The sequence below is a fragment of the Stenella coeruleoalba genome (genome assembly GCF_951394435.1).
Source record: "Stenella coeruleoalba genome assembly, chromosome: 17".
In the NCBI taxonomy this organism is placed as follows: domain Eukaryota; kingdom Metazoa; phylum Chordata; class Mammalia; order Artiodactyla; family Delphinidae; genus Stenella; species Stenella coeruleoalba.
Genome location: NC_137163.1, coordinates 11,792,672 through 11,817,968, shown reverse-complemented (window position 1 = coordinate 11,817,968; position 25,297 = coordinate 11,792,672). Strand labels below are relative to the sequence as shown.

General features: G+C 51.5%; 1 long non-coding RNA gene across 10 annotated transcripts in view; it reads left to right on the top strand.

Annotated features, from left to right (window-relative positions):
* The window catches only part of LOC307176410, a 397,378-nt gene that overhangs the window by 37,195 nt on the left and 334,886 nt on the right, over positions 1-25,297 (top strand). Inside the window, exon 1 of one of the 10 annotated variants that reach the window (XR_013824744.1) lies at positions 3,675-3,805. The exons of the other annotated variants lie outside the window; for them this stretch is intronic. This is a non-coding gene — a long non-coding RNA (uncharacterized lncRNA). Of the gene's footprint in view, positions 1-3,674; positions 3,806-25,297 lie in introns of those variants that run through there. 10 annotated transcript variants of the gene reach the window in all.

The window sequence follows — 25,297 nt, the reverse complement described above, 5'->3', positions numbered from 1 at the left end:
AGCCACTGAACTAACCAGTCATAAAAGTGAACACAGTAACTGTTGTCAAAATACCAATAGAACGTAAAGAAAGGACGTTTGCGTTGCGCTCCCCTCCACTTGCACCGTGAGACCCAGCTGTGTGGTCTGCTTGGCGTGACTTCGAGGCCTTGGCCGGCATCCGTGCTGCCTTTAGTCTTTCCCTCTCTCTAACCAGACCCCAGAGTCTGCTGTCTCTTCAGGTCTCCCTGGCGCGTTTACCTGTGTGGGGCTCCTTCTGAGTGAGGTCCTTTTCTCTCTGCCCGTCTCTCCAAGGAACAGAAGAAACTTGGAGGTCTTGGCTACGTCCCACCTTCCAGATGTGAAACCTTCCCTGGCCACTCTAGCCACGGCTGAGCTTTTCCCTTCTGGAACGGTCCTGATTCTTAGCCTTGCAGTCTCGCTCTGGACTTCCTCAGTCTGCGTTCCACAACTTGAGCCCATGTGATGTGTAGCACCTACAGAGCCTGGCTCGTGGCCGAGGGGCAGCCCAGGATCTGAAGACACTTCACAGAAGAGGAATCTCATCGAATAGCACCTGAACATAAGCTCATCTACCCTGTCATAAAAATGGAAATGGAAATGAAAAATGCCACTTTTTCCTATGAAGATCGCATAATGCACAAGTTGGTCACGTCCTGGATGGCAGACAGAGCTGCCGAGCAGCAGCCCCGCGTGCGTCCGTCGCCGGAGGGAATCGCGTGGGTCCAGCCCCGTCGGGGGCCACTTTGGCGTTCCCTATCCAAACTGCACATGCGCGTGGTCTTTGACCCAGCAGCCTCACGTGGGGATGCTTTTCCTGGAGATGTACCTGCCGATATTTGTGTGAAACGAACAGTGCACACGATTATTCACGGTGTGTGTAGAGGAGCATTTATATGGACTCTATATAGAGAGGACTAAATGTAAACCAAACGTCTGTGAGTCGGAGACTAGTTCATTCAGTGAACGATGGCCCTGGCACAGTGGACCAGGTGTGGAAGAGTGAGGAAGTGCTGTGTGCATGACGCGGGCAGATCTTGGGATGTGTCGTTGAGAAAAAAAGCAAGGAGCAGAATAGTGAGCTGTGTAAAACGTGGGCGTGTGTGGCAGGGTTGTAAGAGTTTGTATTTGCCCCGATTCTGTAAGGAGACCCCAGAAACTAACACAAGTGAAAGCCTGTGAGTGTTGAGGGGGGAGGCTGGGCAGAGAGGGAAGGGGGCACGCAGGTGACTTGACTGTGGGTCTTTGGGCATCGTTTGAATTTTGAACCATATTGAGTGTATTATCTATCATACATTTTATTTTAAAAATTCATGACCTTGTTAAGGTGAGACTGGGGTTATGGGTTTTGGGGAGGAAGACCACAGAGGTGGCATCACTTTTTTTTTTTTTTTTTTGCGGTACGCGGGCCTCTCACTGTTTCAGCCTCTCCCGCTGCGGAGCACAGGCTCCGGACGTGCAGGCTCGGCGGCCATGGCTCACGGGCCCAGCCGCTATGCGGCACGTGGGATCTTCCCAGACCGGGGCACGAACCCGCGTCCCCTGCATCGGCAGGCGGATTCTCAACCGCTGCGCCACCAGGGAAGCCCTAAGTGCCATTTCTTATCCATTCACGTCAAGGGTATGTACCATCAGCACAGCTTAGACAAATCCCAATGGAGGGACATTTATAAAATACTTGACCAATATTCTTTAAAACTGGCAAGGTCACCAAAAATAAGCAAAGTCTGAGAAAACGCCACAGCCAAGAGGAGCCTGAGAAGAGAGGACTAAATGTAATGTGGGGTCCTGGACGGGATCCTCGAACAGAAGATGACTATTAGGAAAAGACTAAGAAAATCTGAATCAAGGGCAGACTTCCGTTCATAATATTGTATCAGTATTGGTTCACTGTGTGAAATGTGTCATCTAATACTAATATGTGATGGCAGTAGGGGTGGAGGTATATGATAATATAATTTGGTGTGAAGTGTGTGAGAACTCTCTGTGCTATACTTAGATTTTTCCGTAAAATCTAAAACCGGGCTAAAAACTCAAGTTTATCTAAAAATAAGCAGAAAAACAATCATGGCCTCATTGGATTCTCTCAGTACCCTGTGAGTCATTTCTACCTTACAGATGAGAGGACTGAGGTTCAGAGAGGTCATGTCATGTGCCCAGGTGCCCACAGCTGGGACATGGTGGTAGGAACCCAGGTGTGGCCCAGCCTGGCAGGGGAGATGGTGCCAGGCGAGCATGGAAGGGACCTCTGGGATGTTGTTGGGACACAAGAAAGGGGAGCTAAGTCCTAGCCCAGTGTGTGGATGTGGGCCATCTTGTAGGGAGCTGGGGTTGCAGATACAGCCGGGGGGCAGATCCCAGGGGTCCCCTCGAGTGCTCTCATCACATAAAAATTGTCACTATGTGAAGTGATTGAGGTGTTAACCAGCATCTTATGGTGATCATTTTACAATATATACATGTATCAAATCTCATCACATTGTAAACTTAAAACTTACTGTTTTCTGTTCATTTTCTTAGACCTCAGAAGACCTTGACCTTCTCAAGAGTCTGTAGTGGGGTCAGGGCAGTTTGGGGATGGACCCAGATAAACCATGAGTGAAAAACCTCCCAGGGTCTTCCTAGGCTGGCATCCTTTGAGTCCCTGAGGATAAGGCAGAACTTGCCCCCTCGCCTGGCTTTTAGAACAGGGTGTTCCCAGGAGGCGGAAAGACGGGTTTTCAATCAGATAAAGGTAGGATCCTGCAGAAACTTCCAGGGCCCTGTGGTCCCCAAGAGGTATGTCATCACACTCCGGGCCACACCGGTGAGGTAACGGTGGGTAGAAGAAGAAACAGGGCAACTTAAAAATAGGAGAAAGGAGACTGTGTGTGCTTGTGTGTGTGCCTGCGTGTGGCGGCATCTGTGTGCGCGCGTTGGCACGTGGGGCTTGCATGGCCGTGTGGCAGCCGTGAGGGCCTGGAAACTTCTTTTTTTTTTTTTAATTTATTTTTAATTTATTTATTTTTGGCTGCGTTGGGTCTTTGTTGCTGCGCGTGGGCTTTCTCTAGTTGCGGTGAGCTGGGGCTACTCTTCATTGTGGTATGCAGGCTTCTCATTTCTTCTCTTGTTGTGGAGCACGGGCTCTAGACACGCGGGCTCAGTAGCTGTGGCTCACGGGCTCAGTAGTTGTGGCTCGCGGGCTCTAGAGTGCAGACTCAGTAGTTGTGGCGCACGGGCTTAGTTGCTCCGCGGCATGTGGGATCTTCCTGGACCAGGGCTCGAACCCATGTCCCTTGCATTGGCGGGTGGATTCCCAACCACTGCGCCACCAGGGAAGCCCCAGGCCTGGGAACTTTTTAAACGGGCAGTTAGTCAAAGCTTGTGCCTCCTTTGAAGGGAGCCTGATGGTCAGACATCCAGTTTACAAAATAGGTAACTGGGGAGCAGCAGTTTGACATTGGTAAGGAACCTTTATTTTGTAAAAGATTTTTAATCTCTCTGGTTTCCCTGATACAACATCTGAACCTTGACCTGGAACTTGGTCGTGTGTACCTGTTGGGGTCATGCGGGTGGTGCTTTCGGTGATGATGCCACTGCTCCTGGTTCAGGGACTCTAAAAAAGATAACGACTAATAAAAACACCTGATGTTTATACCCAGACCCTGTGATTTGGCTTAATGACACAGCAATGGTGTGGACCGGTGCAGAGCTGGCTTTGAATATCGAGAACAGTCGCTTTGCCTAATCTTCGTGGAGCTCATGGCAGTTGTCAAAGCACATAATTACATCGTGTCTACACATGGGGCTGAGCATCGTAAGACAGGTGATGTGAATTTTGTCCTTTGGTCTCTTGTGTAGACTTATCGGTGGGTCGTAATCTCTTTGCCTTAAATTAAGAACATGCTGTTCCAGAAAAGTCTAAACCTTTTTTTTTTGTTTTGAAACAGAACTTTAATTTGGAAGTATTCCCCTATATTCTTTTTTTTTTAACTTTTCATTTTATATCGGAGTATAGTTGATCAACAGTGTTGTGTTAGTTTCAGGTGTACAGCAAAGTGATTCAGTTATACATATACATGTATCTATTCTTTTTCAAATTCTTTTCCCACTTAGGTTGTTACAGAATATTGAGCAGAGTTCCCTGTGCTATACAGTAGGTCCTTGTTGGTTATCCATTTAAAATATTGTAGTGTATACATGTCCATCCCAAACTCCCTAACTATCCCTTCTCAGAAAAGTCTAAACATTTTATATGAAAGCAAGAAGGCAGAGGAATAAAAACAAACTCAAAAAACTGGGGAATGTCTCCTAAATTTTAAATATGAGACCTTTATGGGGGTCGGTGACAGTGAATAAGGGTGTTGTGAATAATTTATGGACTTTTTTGTCACCGTAGCCTCTTGTGCGTGTTGGTCAGGTCAACGTGTTTGGGAGTGGGTACCTTTCCGCGGAGGTTTTTCACTTTCTTTGGGATGCACTGTGGTTGTGTGGGAAGGACAGAGGTCGTGCAGTGGGATATTCCTGAGCTTCTCCAGACCAGTCCCAAGCTGTGTGACCTGTATGTGACCGCTGAGGACCCCGTCATGGGCCTCATCTGTCTGCCGGAGATGGTGGTTCGCACCTCGCAGGCTTCAGGACAGAATCAGGTGACGGCCATCCAGTCCACGATGCTCCAATCCAGAGCAGAGACGTGGCCTCTTCTGTCTCCAGTGAGAGGACGCAGGCCAGGGAGCGAAGGGCTCAGTTTAAGAGGCAGGGGTCATTTCATCTCAGCCTTGGAGGAGGGGCACTTTGGACCAGGGGTCAGGAGTGGCAGAGATGAGACCTGATTCATTCCGTGTCAGGTCACTAGGTTCTCTAGACCATGATTTCTCCATGCAGGAGTGAGGTTGGCACAAGTGGTCTTCCTGGGCTCTGTGCCCTGCTCTTCTGTGGACTGGCTGCATCGGAGGAACCTATCAGGTTTCTCCAGCCCGTCTCTCCCAGGCTGTAATCACCGTCTCTACTCTTGCCGTCCTAGGTGTGGAGTCAGTGCAGTCGCTCAGGTGAGGGCTCATCTAGATTCCCAAGGGCTTGTAGCTCCACTGGTGCTTTGCGAGGATGACCTGGAGCTGGGTTGCCTGTCAGCCAACCATCTGTGATTTAGGGAGCCCGTACTCAGGCTCAGGGGCACTGGGGGGGCTGCCTTGATTTCTGACTTTAGAATCCTTGGGGCTGAATCACAGCAGCAGTGATTGTGGTGGTTAGTTGTGTTTATTCAGTGAACGATCCCAAACTGAAGCAGCGGTGAGTGCAGCTGGCACAGGGCAGGTCTGCAGTTTCCAGGCAGAGCTGGGAGGCATCGCAAAACCACATCGCACTAACCCTGCATCCTGTTGCAAGGGGCTGTGAGCCCAGCGGCCCGCTGGAGAGGCTCTTGGCGGCTTGGCCGGCTGGACGACTGTCCCTGCCACGAGGAAGCTTGGGGCTCCTGTGAGTTATCTAAATTCGGTTCATTTAGTTATTTTTTTGAAGTCTACACATTTATTCAAAAGCATCTACAGGGGCTTCCCTGGTGGCGCAGTGGTTGAGAGTCCGCCTGCCGATGCAGGGGACACGGGTTCGTGCCCCGGTCCGGGAAGATCCCACATGCCGCGCAGGGGCTGGGCCCGTGAGCCATGGCCGCTGAGCCTGCGCGTCCGCAGCCTCTGCTCCACAACGGGAGAGGCCACAACAGTGAGAGGCCCGCGTACCGCAAAAAAAAAAAAAAAAAACCATCTACAAAATGAAAAAAATTACATAATTATTATATATATTTTATTTACACAAATATAAAATTTCAAGGTTATTCAAATTAAACCAGAGGACTAAGTCTAATGAGAGAAGAAAAATTAAAAGTAAAGAATTACTAGTCCAACAAAGACATGGTTTTATCCTGTTTCTGGTACTTTAGGGGACAGGAAGCGTTGGGAAAAAGAATGAGTAAGGGAAGGGCATGCCACTTAACTCCAAATAGACAATAACATTTTCTTCCTAAGCAAATGTAAAACCTCTGTATGGTTTTAAATTTAAATGATCATTTTCATGATTATAGCATTTCCAAATATCAGCTCTTCTAATCTATAAAAGAGACAAAAAATGAAATAAAAACATGAAATTCCTAACCAAAGTTTATACATCCTCATAATGGTAAATGAAATTAATTTGTTCTTAAAACCTAGTACAATTTCATATGAAGGTATACCATACACACGTAAAGGAGAAAAATTAAATGAAAATAATATTTGGGATAATCCTGATCAATATCACAGGCCATAAATTTAAGAGTGAAAAAGACATCTTGAGACTTCCCTGGCGGTCCAGTGGTTAAGTCTCCGCGCTTCCACTGCAGGGGGCGCGGGTTCAATCCCTGGTTGGGGAACTAAGATCCCATATGACGCATGGTGTGGCCAAAAAAAAAAAAAAAAAAAAGACATCTCATCACACAGAACGATTACGTTTTCTCTAAGAAATATAAGATTCAGAGGAGTAAACCAATACTAAAATTATGTCACAGTAAATTCTTAGTAAATAGTGTCACAAAATCTCCCGCCTTGGTGGAAGTACTGTTGATGTACTTTTAAAAGCACTTTTAAATATCACATCTTGAAGTGAATGTCCTTGCAGTCTACTCTGAATCAGCTGTAGCATCCTCTGCCACTCTTTTTGCTGTCGCGAAAGATCAAATATTTCTGGTTCATAAACTAGACCATTTGCAGATGCAACCATTGTTTCTGCTAAATCCAATACATCTGCTCCAATATACTGACACTTCATGGCAACAGTAATATCTATATTGATTCTCAATTTGCTGGAAAAATCCTTGTCTAGTTCATATTCATTCTTCTTCTATGTATCTTGATATACTGAAAATTCCATTATAGTTAATAAAGCCATAGTGGTAAACGCTGTTAGAGAAACTGTACCCCCCACTGGCTGAAGTCTCTACAGAGCTGTCAGGAACTTTCGGAAAGGCATCCAAATCTTTCGCCAAACTTAAGGTTTTCTTCCGATTCAGTTGCCTCATCTTCAGGAAAACCTTCTTCTTCTTTCACATGGTCATGCTTGTGCTACGGTCCCAGCCAACCGCCATGTTTCACAGCAGCCTGGTCCCCCGGGCTCCCGTTTACCTCCCATTTAGATATGTCATGTCATTAATCTGTTGGAAGCTTTGGGTCAAGAGGCAGTGAGGTGTAGTGGTTAGTGCGTGGCCCCTGGTGCTAGCCTGCCTGGGTTCGAATTCAGCTGTGTGATCTTCAGTGTGATATTAACCTCTCTGGGCTTCAGCTTTCTCATCTGTGAGAGAGGGAATTGTGACAGTTCGTTCAGGGAGGTAAAGCCCTTGGCACAAACTAAGGGCTCAGTAAGATGTGAGCTGATGATGCCGGACCTTTATTACTATTAGTGAACCTGCCCTGGCTTCTCCTCCCTCCCAACCCCATAGCAGCTGACCTCACAGGTCTGCTCCTCTTGGACAGTGGGGCCCCTGAGGGCAGGGCTCCTGGGTCTTGGCCCTTTCCGCTTCTGCGGCGTCTGGTGTGGTGAGTGCCCAGCTGCGTGGAGAGGTGCTCAGTCAACAGTGACCAGGTGTGACTCTGGGGGTATAGAGTTGCAGGGAGAATGAACACTCTTCTCTCTAAGGCTCTGGAGATTTCTGATTGGAAAAAGTTGGGGGCGTAAGGTTATTGAGCATCTCTCATGGGCAAGATGGTCTGTTGCCAGAGCCTAGAAGTACACAGTGGAAGGACAGTGGGTCCTGGGGGACCTGGGCTCCAGGAGAGGAAGCCACATGGAACCTCCTAAAGAACTAGCAGCAGTGGAAATGCGGAGCATTAGTGAGAGTGAGTAGGTGAGTTGTCCCAGTAGGAGGCCAGGCAGGGAAAGGGAAGGGCTGGCTTTGAGGATCTCTGGCAGGCTGCCTGGAAGAGGTGGCGTGGGATTGACCTAGGATTCTAGGGGGTAGAATGGTGTGTAGGGGCTTCTGCCGGTAGAGGCTTGGGTTTACCTAAGGGGGCTGCAGGGGAGGCCCCACGGTGAGTCGGAGGGGGCTGCTGGCTGTGGCAGAGGCTTTCTGTAAGGGAAATGCTTATGACTGAACTGTAAAAATGAGTGAGAGAGAGGCGGGTAGGGAGAGAACACGAGGAGAAGGAGGAGGGGAAAGAGAGGGATCCGGAGAGGGACAGAGGAGCGGATGCTAGTTAAGCCTCTGAACAGCATCGGACTAATGTACGCTGCTGGCGGTCACTGTCCCCCAGGGGCATGCTCCAGCCCCGCCCTCCTCTGTCCTGGCGCCCCCCACCTCCCTGCACGGCCCCAGAAGCCAGTGAGTGGGCATCCCGGCTATTTCCTGCCCCGCGGGCCGCCCCCCTCCTCCGATCCCAGTAGCCCTGTGCAGGCAGGACCTCGCCCCGTGACCGGGAAGCGGGGCTCCCGTTCCCGCCTGTTTACCCTGGCGCAGCGGCAGGGAGATGGGGTCACGTGGGGGCCCCCCACTCCCACCCTGGCATGCCAGCTGCATGAGTTGCCAGCTGTGGGCACAGGTGGGCGGGCAGGGGGCATTCCTCAGGACTGACTCTCCCCAGCCCGCCTGGCATGGGACCCCCTGCTCCTGGGGGTGGCTCTAGGGCGATGGGCCAGCCAGTTCTGCACCGGGCCGCTGAGTCACGGTCCTGAAGTGTGGCCTCTGAGTCACCCTGCTGCCCTGTCCTCCACAGCGAGTCCTTTGTGGGACTTGCCTGGGCCCGAAAGGGCGTTTGACCCAGTGTGCCGCTGGCCACCCTCGAGTTCTCTTGCCCCACCCACGCCGTTACAGGCCCCATCCCAAGTCCTCCTCGCAGGATCGGCTGCATTCCTTCGTGATCCAGAACCCAGGAGTTTGACTCTAGCCAGCGGCTGAGTTATAGGAAGGAAGCGTGGGCATGTTTAGCAAGCTGGGGCAGGAGCGAACCAGGCAAGATCTGGGGGAGGACGGCCGGGTCACCTGTCATGACAGGGCCACAGGAGGAGTGTTCAAATCTCCTGTGTCTTGCGTATTTTGCGAGCATCTTGAAATGACCTTGAAAACCCACCCCCGTGAGGGACCAGGTGAGACAGTAACATCTATGTATTGGCACTGGCTGTGCTGTGTGCAGTTAATTCCTGTCCAAAGATGTCAGGCTCTGTCCTTATACCCATTTCTGGTGGAAGAAACTGAGGGTTTAGTAGAGGACACTTGCTCAGGGCCCGTGAGCTAGAGAGCGGTGCGTCTGGAGTTTGACCCCAGACCTCAGTTCTATGTTAGATTCTCTGATTCAAGTTCATTGGTTTGTGTGCTCCCTTCATCCTCTCTTTCCTTTTTTTTTTCTTCTCTCCTTTGCCGCTTAGCTGCTGGAGTCTTCCCCATGGAAGGCAGCTGTCAGCAGTGCAGGAAACCACTTAATAGTGGCAGCTAGTGGAAACTAAAGTGGCATCTGGAGTCCTGCTGTCACTGTAGGTTCAGCCTGCAGCCTGAGCCCTGAGGGCCAGCTGGGGCGTGGACTTCAGCCGCTGGGATGGAGAAAGCAGCTGTAGGCCTTGACAGTGACGGACCCCCAAGGGTCTGTGTCTGGGAGGCGGGCACGGGGATGCGGCACCGTGCGAGGAGATTGAGTAGCTCCTTGACTCTGAGGGGAGACCCATGTTGAGGCTGCAGGGTGCTGGGGAAGCCCCCTAGGGTTCAGGTTCTAGATGTACCCTCTCTTTAGTCAGGAAGCTTTGGGAGCGTCCTTTTCTTTCTGCTGTTCTTGGTTATCCCTTACACAAAGAGAGGAAGTTGGGCTAGACCAGGGTGCTAGCACCCCCTTTTTTTCCCAGGAAGGGGGAGGGGGCGGGGACATCTGCATGGGGGTGAGGGGAATGGAATCTGCCTTTGTAATGAGCTCCCCAGGTGAGGTGGAGAACCGCTTTCAGGTCAGCCCCTGAGATGCAGGTAGTCTTCCTGCCTTAGGTGGTCCTGCCTTCCACCAGTCTTCCTGCCCTTGGTGGTCCTGCCTTCCACCAGTCTTCCTGCCCTTGGTGGTCCCAGCCGGCAAGGATGCTCAGGGCTGACTGGGCTGCTCCGATAGGGTTTTCTTGGGCCTGTGTTTGAAGTCACTCACCGTAACAGCCCATATATTTCGTGTGAAGACTGGAATTTCTGGCTTCTCTTGGGGTGGGTGGTGGGTCCTACTTTCCCAGGGCCACCCTGGCTGGAGCTGCCTGTAAAGGCCCCAGGATCTGAATTCAGTTATTATCTTCACAGTGTAAAACCCCAGAAGACTCGGGCCAGCAGGGCGGCTGTGAGGTCTCTGTTAGCTTGAGGTTCTCTCCTGCAGTGGGTGCGTGAGTGAGGCGGGGAGTGGTATTGAAGTGGATGCTTTTTGAAGACAGATGTATTGGCAGAAAGGCCAGATGTTGAAGTGGGGTTTCTGGTCTTGATTGAAAGTTTCAGTGCAGTCTTCTGTAAGGGAATGATGGTGATCCAAGTTTCTAGAACCGTGGCTGGCCCACACGAGGTAGCCAATATCATATGAATTTGAGTGAAATCTGATATAGAGCATTTCTGTGACCTTTTCGACCACTCCTGACTCTTTCTCCTGTTACTATACCTGAAGATTCATTTAAAAATTTTTTTTTAATTTTATTTATTTTATTTTTGGCTGCATTGGGTCTTTGTTGCGGTGCGCGGGCTTCTCATTGCGGTGGCTTCTCTTGCTGTGGAGCACGGGCTCTAGGCGTGTGGGCTTCAGTAGTGTGGCATGCAGACTCAGTAGTTGTGGTGCACAGGCTCAGTAGTTGTGGCTCACGGGCTCTAGAGTGCAGGCTCAGTGGTTGTGGCACACGGGCTTCGTTGCTCCACGGCATGTGGGATCTTCCCGGACCAGGGCTTGAACCTGTGTCCCCTGCATTGGCAGGCGGATTCTTAACCACTGTGCCACCAGGGACGCCCTGAAGATTCTTTTTTGAAGATTCATTTTTTAATGGCACTTTTATTTTACTTTATTTTTTTAATTAATAGTCATCTTTTATTTATTTATATATTTAGTCTTGGCTGTGTTGGGTCTTCGTTTCTGTGGGAGGGCTTTCTCTAGTTGCAGCAAACGGGGGCCACTCTTCATCGTGGTGCGCGGGCCTCTTCATGATCGCGGCCTCTCTTGTTGCGGAGCACAGGCTCCAGACGCGCAGGCTCAGTAGTTGTGGCTCACGGGCCTAGTTGCTCCGTGACATGTGGGACCTTCCCAGATCAGGCTCGAACCCGTGTCCCCTGCATTAGCAGGCAGATTCTCAACCACTGCGCCACCAGGGAATCCCAATGGCACTTTTAAATGGAAGGAAAACTGAGTATTTTTTCCTCCCAGTGTTATCATGCTTGTTGGCAGTTGGCTCCCTCATTTTGCACAATTTCAGGTGATGGCTGTCCAACTCCCTAACTGTATTCTTGCATTCTTAGCACAAACAGAACGACTAAGTGTGGGTCCTTATCTTATTGGAAAGTGGAAGAAAAAATAAGAACCAACATTTCCTGGCTGGCCAACCCATACAGGCGTGATGGTACAGGCTCTTTACTAAGGATCGACATGTAGGTTAAGCAACTCGGTCACGGTCACACAGTGGCAGAGTCACAGTTTGAGCCCCGGTCTCTGTCTCTTGAGCTTGCTTTCCTCCCGCTATCCTGGACTATTTCTCCTAAATAACGAAGTGGCCAGTATAGTACAAGCCGTAGTGCATAAGAAGCTCTGAGGCTGGGACAGAAATGTCCATAGCTAGCCTGTGGACTGTTCACACAGATCCGATTCCCCACTGGGTCTTGTTCAGTACCTTTGTGCTTTCTGTCTGCATTGAGTAGACAGGCAAGGCTGAACTTGGGAGGCATTGGTGCAAAGTCTGATCTGGGCTGTAGAGTCATATGAGGTTGATCTTGGGTCTGGTATTTATTTAACCTGCCTTAGCCTCAGTTTCCTTATCTGTAAAATGGATGCGATAGTACCTAGGTCAAAGGCGGTTGGATGAGCCTCTCACAGATGCAGTGTCTGGTATCGATACATGGGAGGCCCTCAGCCATCATTTCTTTCTTCGTCCCTACAAGTAGAGGGGCTGAGTTACAGGTCCTGAGGGGAGATCGCTTTCTCTTCCCACCTTCAATGTGTCATCTCCCTCTCCGTAAGCTTGTATCGTCTGGGTGTGGTGAGCCCCAGGACTAAAGCCGCCCTACAAGCCGATTGGTGACAGAAAACCCGTGAGCACCTCCTTTCCCGTGGGGCCCCGTGACTGTCTGGCAGCTGCCAGCAGTGATGGGAACGGGTGGTGCCCCAGGGGCTGCGGGAACGGTGTGTGCAGATCCGGGCAGGACGACTTACTGGAACCACTGGGCAGCCCTGTGAAGGGAACTGGCTGCCGGGCGGAGAGCGGAGGAACGGGTTTTGGCAGTGGAAGTGGTGCTATAGGACGCAGAGCTCCTTCTGGCGGGACGGGTTCCCCGCTGTGGGCTCTGGGGTGTGGTATGGGACCAGGAACGGGCTGCCCCCCAAAGGCACCTTCGGGAGGCACAGAGAGGTCTGGGCATCCCAGCTAGGGGCATTTGGGGAAAGGATTTCAAGGGCTTTAGGAGTGGGAGGGGACGTACATGGGGGAGACTGGCCAGGCTGAGTGGTCTTGTAGAAGAGGGGCTGATGAGCGTGTACTAGCGTGTGAGTTCTCACTCTCCTGCCGAGTTCATCACTTTGCTGTATGGCGGTGTCTCTCTGTCCTGCTGTGTGACCTTCTCAAGAGCAGGCGAACTCCTTGCAGAGTGCCCTCCCCATTGAAACATGTTGATGGCCGTCGATGACCCACAGGCAAGATGTGAACTTTGATGCCGCTGTGGATATGTCACCTCGCCTTCCTTCTTCTCTGTGACAGAGTGGCATATCCCGAGTGGCATCCCAAAGACAGAGCTGTCTTACTTCATCCCTTTCTGATGGTTTTACCTCCCTCTCTCCTTTCTTCTATGCTTCTATCTGTTCTTCCATCTATACTTCTACACTTCCTCCCACCCTTCCGTGCTTTTTTTTCTTCCAACCATCCTTGTATATACTTCACTCCACCCAGCCACCCTTCCATCCAGCCATCCTTCTACCCAGCTACCCAGCCATCTAATAGTCATTGCCTACCTACGATGCATGGGACACTGTGCCTGGCTCTGGAGATGCACAGATGGCTAAGAGCCAGCAAGGTCCCTATTCTGAAGGAGATCATGTTCTGGTGGGAAGCCATGCATATAACTAAGTCCTCATAGCACAGTCAGGTAGGTGCTGTAATAGTACTAACAGGGGTATACTGGAGCATGGTGGGGAGTGAGGGTTCAGTGTGGGTGGCCCAGGGACGGTTTCGCTGGTGAACTGCTTGAATTGAGTCTCAGAGGATGACGTGGTTCTCGAGGCCTATGAGGGTCAGGGAGAGGAGGCAGAGGTGAGTATGGAGGCCCCCAGACCTTGCTATGTATTGATAGGACTGTAAGGCATGGATGGACTCAGGCCAGAGATCCACCTGCAGATGTTTATTACATCTTTGTTGCCTCGTCACCCTAGTGCCCAGCACACAGTATGTTCTTGATAGCCATTAGTTCACTTCCCTTGCTGTCCTTTCCAGAAGTGAGTTCCATTTGCATCCTTGCCCTTGTCCATAGTTCTAGGCATCGGCCTGGTGAGTTAGCAGCTGCCGTGAGAAGCACGTGCCCCAGTGGGGTGAGGTGGGCCGTGTCCTGGCAGAATAGCTCTGAGTCTCCCCCTTCAGGTCCACCTTCACTCAAGCCCCAGTCTCAGAATCAAGGGGGAATTAACAGGAAAACAAACCTCCCCCCCCCCCACAACCGAGCTTGCTTATTTGTAGAAATGTTGGAAAATACAGATGACAGATAATCCTGATAGTTGCTCTTACCATCTGGCTCTCTTGCTTCCCGCTTACGATGGTTTCACATCTCGACGTTGTTCACTTAACATTACATCCTGACCCTTTCCCAGTGTCATTCAGTCGTGAAAACTTGTTTTGAGCAGCTTTCCCACGTGTCGTCATGTACCTGTGCAAGAAAGGTACTCTGTCACTCATTTTTGCTCCTGTTGTAAAATGAGGATAATCACAGCCCTTTCTCCGTGGGGTTGATGTGAAGGAGAGGTGAGGAAAGTTCGTCCAGAGCACGTGCTGCCGGTATTGCTGTCCTCGTCATCTTTGGCCAAGTTAGGACGGCTGGGCATTCGTATTTCCTTCTGCTTTGCCTGGTATAATGCACGAACCTTTTCACACATCTCTGGTTGTTTTCCTGGCAGAGCCCCCCCCAGAAAGGTTTGAGGAGTTTTATAGAGTCTTGATACAGTGCGGCATAACTTCCCAGGTATAGTTCCCCCACAGCCACTCCGCAGACGGTGCTAGGGGTTACTGAGGCAGCCTTCTGAAGTGTGAGCATCTTAATTCACGCAAGGGACCCCATAGCGGGCGTGGAGCTCTGTGATCGGCAAACACCCAGAACAAAACTGTGTTCTTGTTGCTTTTCTTTGACTACTGCTGTGATCGACCAGCTTTTCATGTGTATTGCCTACTTGTGTTTTCTCAACTGGTCATTTCCTTTGGCGTGTTTAGCAGGGTTTTTTTTTCATAGAGTGGTAAGGTCTGTCTCTACCAACTTGCGGATTTTGCAGATGGGGCACTGATGAGTCCCACTGGACTCTTTGTTAGGCATACGGAAATGACGCCTTCGTTTCTGCGGGGTACATTTCATTACAAATCTGCATCTGATTGTGGTAGCAAAACGTGCTTTGCAAATGAATGCAGGGGGGCCTGTCTCATTAATCTGGGCTGTTGCCAATTTTAAATATTCCTCCCTAAGCGGTATTTGCCAGAGAGCTTCTCCCTTCTCTCTTCCTTCCTTTCCTCATAAGCAAAATAAAAAGTCCTGCTAACTTTCAGGTGTCATTGCAAACGTCAGCTCCTCAAAGACCTCCACCCTGGAACCCCCAGATCCACTGCTGATGGGGGTGAGCTGGCGTCTCCTTCACAGCGTTGGTGGCAGTTTCTAAGGTAGTGGATGCTTTAGGAACGTTTGTTTACATTCCTCCCGTAAACTCAAATCTTTTCCAGGGCAGGGACCTTGGCTCTTATTGCATCGTATGTGTTCCCTCAGCCCCTCGTGCAGGGCTTGGAAGTGGATACCCAGCGTGGGAAAATGACTTGTGTGGATATGGCCGACCCAGAGCTTGACTGGGCCACCTTTGAGCTGGATCTCCCAGGACCCTTTGCATCTGTGGCCAGAGCTTGGCTTTGATGTCTGGGTGAGCAGAGCAAAGGTCGGCTGGCATGGCAGGGCCTTGTCCCCGCGCCCCACTGGCGTCAGTCCCTCTGGGTTGTTTTGGCTCATTGAGGACAGAGCAAGATGTAGGGGAAAGGTTGGGACTGGCTTCTAGGTGAGTGCCCAGTGACAGCCAGCTGTACCCTCTGCTTGGCTACACCCAAGTCCTGTACTCCACGTGGCTTCCTCGGGCCTGCCGTGGAAGGAGAAAGAAGCTTCTTCGTCATGAGCAGAGGCATGAAACCACTGGAGAACTCTGGTTCCACCACTCCAGGGCCCATCCTGCTGGCAGGAGGAACCGCAGGTGGCCTGGGGGTTGGCAGTGCGGGTGGGAGGGAGAGGAAGTCTCCAGGGTGGTCGGGTAACCAGTTTGGAATGCTTGGTTCCTGGGTGGCCAGGGCTGGGGGAGGTCTTGGGTTGGAGGGGAGAGAGCCTGCCAGCTGGAATTGGAATCGGGGTGCCGCCAATCCCCTGCTGTGTGAGTGTGGGCTTGGTACCCATCTCCGGGAGACGGGAGAGTGGAACTAACTAGGCCTCCTCTCAGGGCTTGTGGGCAGATGCAGGGACTGGATGCCTGTTCTTGGCACTTAGCAAGTGCCCGGTGGATGTTGCCTTTACTTTTGTTCTCCCCATCCACCTCCCGCTTCCGTAATTGACACACGTTGAACATGGCAGAAAATTGCTAACGTTGGAAAATTCTCAGCAGAGTCAGTGAGAACTCAAATTGGAGGTCCTCAGGGCCACCAGAGCACCAGACGAGAGTGGCGAGGCTGCCCCGTGCTGGAAGGGATCCTGCTAGGAGGCTGAACTCACAAGTCCGGGACCCATCTGAGACCTTGGGGTCCCTGTGGGCCGGAACCCCACGTTGCACTCCCAGGCCCGCTCCTTGGAGCTGAATGACCCTGGGTGTGTGTCTTGCCGCTCTTCCCTCACCCGTGAAGTGGGCGTAGGGGGGTCACTGCACCACAGGTTGGATGTAGACCCTCGGGATGGGCGGTGGTTGGAACCGTTGAAGAGCCGCTGGGATCAGGGCTGGCCTGGCTTTTCCATGGTGGGGGGTAGGTAGCGATTTGTGGGGTTTCTTTTTGTGGAGCTTCTTTTCTGGGGGCTTTTCAGGCACAGAGCAGCCTGGGGCCTGACATAGATATGGATGTAGTTGGGAGGATAATCCAATAATTACCCCCTGCCCCCCGAAGACGTTCCCATCCGAATCTCTGTGAATATTACATGTTATGTGACCAAAGGTGTTAAGATTGTAGGTGGAATGAAGGCTGACCTTAATATAGGGAGATTATCCTGGATTTTGCTGTGGGTCCAGTGTCATCACAAGGGTCCTTAAAAGTGGAGGAGGGAGGCAAGGAGGAGGTCAGAGTGACGTGATGTGAGAAGTAACATTGCTGCTTTGAAGATGGGGGAAGACACCATCAGGCAGGGATTCCCCCCACCCCCGCCCAGAGCCTCCAGAAAGGAATGTCGCCCTGCTGACAGCCCAGTGAGCCCCCATTTGGACTTCTCACCTCCAGAACTGTATTTAGTTCATTTGTGTTGCATTTAAGGCATGGAGCTTGTGGTGATTTGCTCCGACAGCCCTGGGAAGCTAATGTGATGGAGAAAGCACTTTTGGCCACCTTTTGTTTCCTGGGGGGGTGGGGGCTGGGGACCATCAGAGGGGAATGTCCTTTGGGGTGTGGCACTGGCAGACAACCCTGTATTTGGGCATGATCATCGGGGACTGGGTCCGCCGAGGCCTGCCTGGTGACCTGGCGGGGAAGGCTTGGCTAAGCAGGTGTGCTGAGATCCGGGTGATAAGGGCTTGTGTAAAGGCCAAATGCCCATCACCTCTCCCTCTGACAGCCCAGTCTTTGGCTCTAGCAGCTTGGGAAGAATGGAGTACTGGTGCGTTAGGTGCTGGGAGGGACCCCTCCCCGTCCTGCCCTGCTCTTTTAAGTTTTAATTATCGGTCTGTTAGAGTATTTCTTAAAGCGTCTCGGGAGTGCTCGACAGGTGCACACTAGGCTCAGGTGATGAGCCCGTCCATCCAGCAGGTTGGCTGTGCCTAGGCTCAGGGCCTGGCACCTTCTCAGTCTTTCCTGCCGGGGCCCTGCTGAGCTGCCTGTTCGGGGTGTGTGGCCAGCAGCCCCGCTGCCTGTCTGCTTTCCTGCCCTGACCCACAGGAATGGGTGCTCAGGCAGCAGTGGGGGCTGGATGGAGGTGACCCTGGCCCCCAGCGGTCCCACTCTTGGAATGCAGGTCCTGAGCCTTGCCTCAGTGAGGCCATTTAAGAAGAAGGCATATTGTGTCTGTGAGGGGTTTCTCACTAATACTGTGTGTGTGTGTGTGTGTGTGTGTGTGTGTGTGTGTGTGTGTGGTCAGGGGTGGGTTCAGTGTATAGGATGCCATTAAACGCCTTTTTAAAGCCAAGCCAGGACAGCGCCGGGGTCGTCATCACCTGGGCCTGACGGGTACTGGGGTGGAGTGGGGCTGCTCCCCTGAAGGGTGAGGCTGTCCCGAGTGGAGTGAGTGGCTCTTTCTCTGCCCCGGGCCTGGCTCGGCTGGCCTCAGGTGCCTTCCTGGGTCCTGCTCCAGAGCTGCCCGGAGCAGCTGGCTGGGTCACCCAGAACGTGAGGAATGGCTGGGGACGCCGCCCGGGCTCCTGTTTGGCCTCAGCCAAGGTCAAGTTGTCAGGGAAGGTGAAGCGGCAGAATCTTAGCTGCGGGGAGGACAGGTCTCGCGGGGCTGAGACTGCTTTCTGGCAGCTCTTTTATATGCAAACCCGACCGATCCGCTCCTCTGCCTGGACCGCCCCCATCTCCGCCGCCGAATCCTGGGGCGGGCCAGCGGCATGCAGACACCTGGCCGGAATGACAATGAGCGATTGTGGAGGACGCTCCGCTGGGAGGGCTTTGCTGAGCCAGCACTTACTTCCCTGCATTTCCAGCCCGCTCTCCTCTCCTTCTCTGGCGAAGGCCGGGCCATTGGGATGGTAATGCCCTCTCGGCTGGCCTGGGCTCCAGGTAAAAAATGAACTCGGGGGCCTGCCCTTGAGGCTCTACAGTCTCATTTTTTTATGCAGATGTGCTGGGGGGATTGGGGTGCTTGGGGAGAGTGGAAAAGGGGCCTGGGGAGTCCTAAGGCATGAAACGGAGGTGGTCTGAGCTGTCACCCCTCCTGGGGCATCTCCTTTGATGTGAATGTGCCAGAGGTCCCAGGTCATCTACGCCCGCCCCGGATCAAATTACCTTGTGCTACTTCCTGGTGAATCTAAACTATGCCTTCCCTGAGGGTGGGAGGTCCACCGCAAACCATTATGAAAGGAAGCTGTAAGAAAAGAGCAATGACGCAGTCCCAATGGCCTTATATTGAGGTTCCTGTGATACTGTCCTCGTCCACCTCTAGATTTTTCCTTGACTTGTAAAATAATGGTTTTTCCTTATTATAAAATAATTCTTTGTTTGCCAGAGAATTATGTAGCACTTCTTATACACTAGGCAACTGTTCTAGCCCTTGGCAAATATTAACTCATTTAATTTAATCCCGTGGCAGCCCTGCGAGACGGTGCTGCAAGGCACAGAGGTTAGGTGATGGGCCGAGGGCACAGGGTCGCTTCCTGGAAATGACCAGGCAGTACTGCTTCTGGGTCTGTGACCTTCTCTCTGAAAAGCAGAAAATTAAAAATGTTAGTTCTGCCACCCAGAAATAAAGACTCTCAGTATTTCCAGAATTTGGGGCATGGTATAGATGTATCATAGTTCATTTAACTATATTAATTGCCCATAATTTGAATCAGTTTCTTTTTAAAAAAATGGTCCTTGCATATATACTCGTGCATCCTGGCTTTACTTCCTCTTCACATGTTAATTTTTTTAGTGGTATCTCTTTCCTTTTGAAAAGTTTACTAGACTTTAAGAATGGCTTAAAATTTCCCCAAACCCTCCCATAGGCACTGCCTCAAGGCAGTGTCTTCAGAGCATACTCTGCTGTTGCTCTGGAGCTGCTTCTGGTGAACGGAGTTTAGTTGTAAGCAACTTAGGACAGTGTTGACGGCAGTGATGAGAGTGACCAGAGGCTTGTGGGCCAGGTTTGGGAGGAAGTCCAGTGAATGAGTTAACAAACTTGCAGGTTGCATAGTACATCTTAAAATTAATTATTTAAGCACTCATTAGTAAATCATTGAAGCTGACATTATTCTTTATTATTAAATAACAGGATGTTGCTAATGCTATCAAGCATTAATTATTTAAGTCTCATTACTGGGTATTAAGCTTTATAGCGTTTGACTAACATTGAAAGTCAGAGGAACAAAGCCGATGTGAGACAATGGCAGCTGTTTTCTGTTAAGGTAGCCTCCCTCCTGGTTTCCCCGAGAGCTTGAGGACCTGGTTTTATAGTACCGTTCCTTGTAACTCCATGACCCGAAAGTCTGAGAACGTTTGTCAATTTTTTTTTTTTTTTTCGGTACGCGGGCCTCTCACTGTTGTGGCCTCTCCCGTTGCGGAGCACAGGCTCCGGACGCGCAGGCTCAGCGGCCATGGCTCCCGGGCCCAGCCGCTCCGCGGCATGTGGGATCCTCCCGGACTGGGGCATGAACCCACGTCCCCTGCATCGGCAGGCGGACTCTCAACCACTGCGCCACCAGGGAAGCCCCAGCCTCCCTTCTTGAAGCAGAAGGTGAGGAGAAGGCGGCCGGGAGGACAGGCAGAACTCTGTCCCTTAGGTACAGGCGTTTGGTAAATGTTTGCTGAATGAAGGAAAGGCGGAGCATGCGGTGAAGCTGGTGATTTCATTGTGCGCTCCCTGGCCGCAGCTCCGGGTGCTCTTGAGCTGTCCACACAGATATCCTCTTTAGCTAAAGGAACCGCCTTCTCCCACGTACTAGCTATGGGATTTTGAGAAAGTGGCTTAGCATCCTTGGACCTCGGTAACCTTATTCGTAAAGTACAAACCCATCCTGGGTCATGGTGATGATTAAACGTGATGATGCTCGTAGAGCCCTGGTGAGTTGTTGGTGCCCCGAGAATGTTAGCATTTATTACTATTGTTTGCAAAGAGAGGAGTAGTGTCACTGTGCGTGCTGCGTTCCCTATGAACCCTGTAACCACTGGAGTCTTATCTCCCCCCTGTTCGTCCCCTTCCTCCTCTGTCCGGTGACTGGGGAAGGCCGGAAGCCCACAGGATAAAATGCTGGATCAGTTTCTCTCCTCTTAGACTGTCTTCCACATCATCTTGTAGGTGGGTCGAGTAGCCATGCCCTGTCTATGTCCTCCATGAGAAAAAAATGATAGTGAGGGACTTCTCTGGTGGCGCAGTGGTGAAGAATCTGCCTGCCAAGGCAGGGGACACGGGTTCAAGCCCTGGTCCGGGAAGATCCCACATGCCGCGGAGCAACTGAGCCCGTGCGCCACAACTACTGAGCCTGCACTCTAGAGCCTGCGAGCTACAACTACTGAGTTTGCGTGCCGCAACTAAGGCCCGCGCGCCTAGAGCCCGTGCTCTGCAACAAGAGAAGCCACCGCAATGAGAAGCCCGCGCACCGCAACGAAGAGTAGCCCCCGCTCACCGCAACTAGAGAAAGCCCGCGCGCAGCAACAAAGACCCAACACAGCCATAAATAAATTTAAAAAAAAACTCGCGAGAGCAAAGCAGAAATATGCAGTGAAGAGGAATGGTTATTGCTAGATGGGGGCTTCTTCACGCTCACCACGAGGGAAGAGAGGGCGTTGGAAATTGACGCTGCATAGCAGGTACCACCCATCTGCATCGTGGCCTGTGTTAGCGTATATAAGTGCCCTTCTGCTGATTGGACACCCAGGAGTGCTCCCAGGGGATGGCAGCCTCAGGATAAATGGGAGAGGGGCAGTGGGTATCAACACTTTCGTAATCAAATAAACATTAAGGGGCAGAGAGGAATTCTCCTACACTGGGAATTCTCCAGTGTCTCGCCGCCCCTGTGTTTGGTGATGCAGGTCACTGGGGTGAAAGAGTTTTGGGGAAGCGTTGAATTTTAGCTTCTGCCATCCGCACAGCAATCCTGTCTCACAGGTTAGGAAACGTGGTCTCAGGTGATTTTGGGTTCACGGCCTTTTCCCAGAGTTGGGGAAGAGCCCGCACGCTCCCTCATGCCTGTGCCCTTGTCCCCTCCCAGTCCTGGCTCGTGAGGTCCGGCGCGTTGGTGGCAGGGCCAGCTTGGTTCAGATCAGCCCTGCCCAGCTACCTGCTGCTTCACACCGCAGAAGCTGATGGCGTCTCTGATGTAAATCTTGTTGCCGGGGGCTGGATGTGCTCGACTCCTGGTACCCAGGGACCCCAGGCTTTATCTGTCCCCAGGCGGAGTCCCTCAGATCAGTTACAGGGTGGGACTGCCCCTCAGCGTGGGTCATGGAAAGAAATGATTAGGATACAGTTCTTTGGTGCTTTTGGACCTACAGCCAAGAACTGTTCTGGTACCCCGAGAAGAATATCTGCAAATTCCAGCACCAGATACGGATTCAGAAAGAAAACTGAGCAAAACACTTGGAATTCTTTTCCTAATTAATATATGCTTGTTGAAAAATGGCCTCCACAAACTTACAGAAACGTAAAAAGGAGGAAGTGACCTTCCCGTGTCATGTCATCCCTGTAGTTTGGGAGAGAACGTTAACGAAAGGAGTCAGAAAAACCCCGGCTTGGAATCCTGCCGTGACTGTTTCAGTTTCTTAAAGGTCTCACATGAGGGAAAAGTCCTGCCATCTCCAAGGTACTTCGTGAGAGTTACAGGAGACGTTTGATGAAATTCTGTCCAGGGCTGTCATTGGTCCTTTGTAGGTTCAATAAGCGTTCTTTGTCCCCATCCCTGCCCCTTGCTTCTGATCTTCTAGGAATCCAGACATGTGAGAGTATCCATTCTCTGACCTGTTGCACGGGGCCGCCGTCTCCTCCCCCGCCCTGTCCTCTCGCTTGGCTTTTGCTCTCCCACCCACCCCGGTTAGGCAAGGACAGTGGAGCCTCAGGCGTCCAGCTGGGAGCGGCTGTGGTGTTGCAAGACCTGGGCCTGCCTCTGGCTCCAGGCGTGTCCCCCTGAGGGTTTTGGAGGGAGTCCGGGCAGGTTCCGGCCCAATGCACGCTCCTCTTTGCAGACTCTCGAAGGTGCCCACGACACCCACCTCAGTAAGCATGATGTGTGTGTACTTGGCGCCTTGAATTGCCTGAAGGACACCACTTTCTCATCGTTAGCTAATTTGGAAAATGAACGGAAGGGAGATACCTTTGAATTTCGGGAAGTGTGAAGAATGATGTCTGTCATTCAGGTGTGTTCTTGTCTGCTGAGAAACCATTGGCTGCCTTTCAGTTACTGAGCTGCTGGAGCTGGTAATAATGGCTAATACGTGCTGAGCACCTTCTGTGTGTGCGGGCCCTGCCGTGCGCTTTGCCTGCATTATCTCATTTTATCCTCCCAGCAGCCCTATGAAGCCCTATAAGGGCAGCTGTTAATTTCTGCGGAGGAAGGTGAAGCTTCCAAATGCTAATAAATAAGCCTCCTGGTGTGCACAGTGAGTAAGGAGACAGGATGCAAGTAGGCTGTTGTGATTCCAGAGGCTGAGTCTCCAAGGGGCTATTTCCCTTCCAGAATCTCTCTGCTCCACTCCTTCAGTTAATCGGTGATTCAGAACCGTTCACTTTTCCTTTGGAATCTTTTTGCCTTCTCTCCGTTAAACAAACAGTCTCCATCATTCTGGCCAGGCACAGTGACTGACACAGTAGGTTTGCAGTAAATGCTCAGTGGATGACTATCCAGCATGAGCATTAATTGAGCAGCTACTAGCTGCTAAGCAGCTGCAGGATTGGGTTCTGGGAAACGGGGAATTTAAGGATAACATAGTTGCTATCCTCAAGCTGCTTACCCACAGCTTTGTGATGGAGAAAGCTCAGATACAAATGATGGCAGCTCAGTGTGGGACTAGGGCCGTGGAGAGAACAAGGCCTGTGTGCTTTTAGAGCATATGCCAATTCCGCATATTGGGTCACTGTGCCGGAGCCGGAGCAAATGGGCCAGAGGTGACAGGCTTGGGATTTGAATTGATATGGTGTCTGCCTTTATGCGGTGGGAGCGCTGGGGAAGGGGCAGCAGTGGATTTAGCTGTAAGGCACAGGGGGATGATGAGAAGATTGGGGAAGGCACAGTGAGAGAAAGGGCTTTGCAGGATGAGTAGAAGTTCACCAAGAAGGCTGAGCAGTTGGAAAGACAGCAGAAGCAGAGGCCCAGGGGAGAGTCAGTGAGTGACATGTCCAGTGTGCTCAGACTGCAGGGGTGTCTGTGGCTAAAGTTGAAACTTTAAGAGCTGGGACCCCGGGACCTCAATCCCAGCTCAGTTTATTACCACCTGTGTTATAGATTCTGCGGTTTTTTTTCAATACACCAATTTGAGGTGTGTGCTGCCTTGAAGACAATTGGTAAATGTTAGCCGTGGGCATTACCTTCAGCCTGACTGTGAAGCAGTTGACTGTCATCCTGCAGGTTTGAGACCGAGAAGCAAAATGATGAGATGTGTCCCATGATCCTGTTCACCCTCAAAGGAAGGTCCTCGTCCTTCTCACAGCTTATGCCGTGGTGCCGCTGGGCGCTCCACGTGCGGGTTTCTTTTGACGTGACCCTTTGGGTGCCTGTGTGTTTGTAAGAGGAAGCAGCAAGTGATGAGATGTGTTGTGAGCTGTACTGAGTTTTCTGTGGTGACTGGGGGAGAAATCAGAGTATTTTGGTTGCACAGCGTCCCCTCCTGAACCATCTGAGATCTGTTTCTCCTCCCGTTGCTATGGTTTGTGGGGTCCAGGGGGTCTGCTGGGGCTGCATGCTCCCTGGAGCCCGCCTAAAGGATTAGAAGCGCTCCAGCCAGGCGTCGTGAGGAATAAGTGCTCAGGCATCTATTCTCCTTTTCCTTTTTCCTCTTCCAGTTCCTTCCTCTCCTCTAAACCACTCCACGTTTTCAGGATTTAGAGTGTATCCTTTTCCTTTTTATCTTTTCCCTCCTCAGAGACGAAAGGAAGTTTCCAGTTCTGCTACTTCCTAGTTAGGTGACCTTGGACAAGCCACCCTGGTGAGCCTTAGCTGTTCATCTGTAAGATGCACCAGTAACTGCTTCGGAGGGGTGGGTGGGCACAAAGCGAGACCCTGAGCCCCAGGAGCCCAGCTCGTGGCTGGCCCAGAAGGGTGCTCGGTAAGGGTAACCCCCTCCCTCCCTCCCAGCAACAACCACTCACAGCCTCACTTTATCTCAAATGCCTCACACTGAAGAGAGAGCAGTTAGCCCCCCAGGAAGAGAGCTTCTCCAGTGAGCCCTGCGGCATCCCTGCATCACTACATCACCCTGTATCACTATCGCCCTGTATCACGTATCACCCTGCATCACTGTATAATCCTGCATCCATGTCGCCCCACATCACTATCACCCTGCATGTCTGTCACCTGAGGGACCTACAGAGTAGACCCCTCCCCAGGCCTACTGGTCAGAATTGCTGTGGGTGGACCTTGGGGGGGTCTGTATTGTGACAAGCCCCTAGGTGGTTCTTAGGCACACTCAGGTGTGAGACCCACTGGCCCAGAGAAACCTTTTGGGAGCCTAGTACTGCAACTCACACTGTGAGGGCACTTGGTAAATATGGAGTGATCCACGCACACCCCCCACACAGCAGTGCGTGTGCGTGTGTGTGTATATATGCGTGTGCGTGTGTGCGTGTGTGCGATGTTGAACTTGACTTGCCACGGATGCTGTGATGCCATGCCACTCAGTTCCCACGGAGCTCTGGAGACTTAAGTTCCCCAAGTCAGTGTTTTTATTTGGACTACGATTCTGATATGTTTTTAATGCGTTTGGATTTCTGCTGCTTATTTTAAAATTTTCTTTTCCTCCTTTTCTACCTTCCTTCCCTCTGTCTCCTTTCTTTCCCTCGATAATGTTCCTGTTGCCCGTGTACTTTCTGTCTCCTGACCCCAGATGCCGACGGGATGGGGTG